Below are 2,690 nucleotides of genomic sequence, written 5' to 3' on the forward strand. Positions count from 1 at the left end.
CAGGAAGACAGAAACTGCTTGATTCTCTCAATCAGCAAGAGATTTGCTTTTTCAGGCCTGAGCCCTGCACCTCTGTCCCAGCTCCTGTGCATCTCTTCCCTCTGTCCCCCAGGAGTCTGACGGGGCTCCGAGTCCTTCTCTCCTGCCTGCCCTGCACAGGTGAGCCAGGCTTCACTCAGAGCTAGAACCCTTGTAGCCAGAAGATGAAAAGGGCTCTTTTTACCCTTTACATGTCTAATGACATCATCCCTTTCAGACTTTAGGAAATTCATAGGAAATGAAGTATGGCCACTTACTCAGATTGAGCAGGTGTCTGAAGGCTGCTGGAGTGGGGGGACGGTATGTGGTTCGTATTGGCAGGAGGATGAGGTGCAATGGAATCAAGCACCTACAGGACAGGACAGGGGCCTTGGGATGGGAGACATGGAGGGGAGACACAGCTGCCTGCAACATGTTGTTTCAGCGATGTTGGAAGACCCCCAAAGGTCTGCAACCATGTTCCCCTGAGTTTGTAATGGTTTCTTCTTTCCTTTTGTGTTCAGAATTCCTAGCATTTCAGTTCTCTGTTTTGGATTACGTGGTTTTTTCCCTGATGTGCCATCTTTCCTAGATGTACAGGTCGGGAAGATGAATGAGGGGTGGGGAGGTGGGTAATACCCACATGTTTTCTGGGAACATGGGCCCAGCTAGGGAAAGGCAAAGAAGACCAGAACGAGTTGCCTTCACTCAGTTTCTGCAGAGGACTAATTGTCACTTTGGGGACACTTTGACAGGTACAGGGAGTTAGGAATGCAAGACAAGGAGTCAATAGGGTAGGAGAGTAAGGAAGAGTCTACAGGGGGAAAGGACTGATGGTGAGTGGGGCAGACACTGAAAACCCTTGACGCAGGTCCGCCTGACCGGTTCCCTGAGATGGACAAGCCCAGGCTGGCCCGGCAGCAGCCCATGGAACTCCAGGCCCTCCAACGACAGGCTGCAGATGAGAATTCAGACAAGCAGCTGGGGCCAGGTGGAGCCACAGAGAGATGAAGGAGCAGTCAGCCAAGAACCATAAGCAAGCAGGAAGTTGGAATGAGTGACATCATAGCTTCCTGCTGTAGGACAAAGCCCCAGCCCAGCATTTGTGGGAAGGGAAGGGAAGTGGAGGGCTGACCTCGAAGAGCCAGCTGCCCCTGCAGCAGAGGGACTGACGGACTGAGCCGTTTCTTCATGGGAGATCCAGGTGCAAGGTGGGGCCTGAGAATCAGGAACAAGGCAGAAGCACCTCGAGCCGTGTGAGAACAAGGTCTTCAAAGACAGAGGCACCAGGGTTTTAAAAATTATTATTTTTGTGGCAAAAAAAACACAATATAAGATGCACCATTTTAACCAATTTAAAGTGTGCAATTCAGCAGCATTAAGTACATTCACGGTGCATGTGTGACTTCATTTTCATCACCCCAAATGGAAACCCCATACCCATTAAGCAGTTGCTCCCCACCAACCCCCTCCCCACCAGCCCCTGGCAACCACACTTGCTTTCTGTTTCCATGGATTTGTCTGTTCTGGGTGTTTACGTAAATGAAATCATACAACCTGTAACCTTCTGTGTCTGCCTTTTTTCACTTAGCATGCTGTGGAGGCACATCCATGTCATATAGCAGGTGATGGTGAATTTTTCTGTGTCCACTTGACTGAGCCATAGGGTGCCCAGATATTTGGTTAAACGTTCTGGGTGTGTCTAGAAGGGTGCTTCCGGTTGAGATTAACATTTGAGCGGATAGACTGAGAAAAGGAGATTGTTCTCCCCAGTGTGGGTGGGCCTCACCCAATCTGTTGAAGGGCTGAATAGAACAAAAAGGCTGAGTAAGGGAGAATTTGTTCTCTCTCTCTCTCTCTCTCTCTGCCTGACTGTTTTCGAGCTGGAGCATCAGTCCTTTGCTGCCCTTGGACTCAGATCTAGACTGGAACCTACATCATCAGCTCTCCCGAGTTTCCAGCCTACAGACCACAGGTCTAGGGACTTGTCAGCCTCCAACCTATTTCCTTATTACATATATGACATAATATTATTGTATGGCATATATTAATATACTGTATTTATATTTATTAATAGATAATATATGAGAGATATATGTATATATCTTCTATTGGTTCTGTTTTTTTCTGGAGAATCCTGGCTAATACATAACATGCATCAGCCCTTCATTCCTTTTAATGGCTGAGTAATATTCCTGGTACAGATATCCTGCATTTCTGTTTATCCATTTGCCAGTTGAGGGCATTTGGGTTGTTTCCACCATGCACCACGTTCTGAATCCTGACTAAGTCAAGTCATTGAACCTCTCTGGGCATCCCTTTCATCACATGTGAAATTCTCACAAGGATTAAATGAGATAAAGCACAGAAAAGTCTGATACAGAGAGGGAAATCAACAAATTGGCGTCCTTAACTGACATGGGGACACAGATCAAAGTGGGCCCAACAGCAGAACCATCTTGCAGTGGATTCGGGATCCTCAAATTCCCCCCTCAAATCAGAAGTGGGCCCCGAGTCAGGGCAGGTGGAGCACAAGACGTCTGAGTTCTGAGGGCAGGAAATTGGACCCTTCCTTGCCCTTCCCCTCTCCCTAGCACACACACTTAGGGAACTGAGGCTCTAAATCCGGGCCCCAAAGCATGAGTACACCTCTGTTTCACAGTGTCTTAGGC

The sequence above is a fragment of the Leptonychotes weddellii genome, chromosome 11 (assembly GCF_054177405.1).
Source record: "Leptonychotes weddellii isolate Sample4059 chromosome 11, ASM5417740v2, whole genome shotgun sequence".
NCBI lineage: Eukaryota > Metazoa > Chordata > Mammalia > Carnivora > Phocidae > Leptonychotes > Leptonychotes weddellii.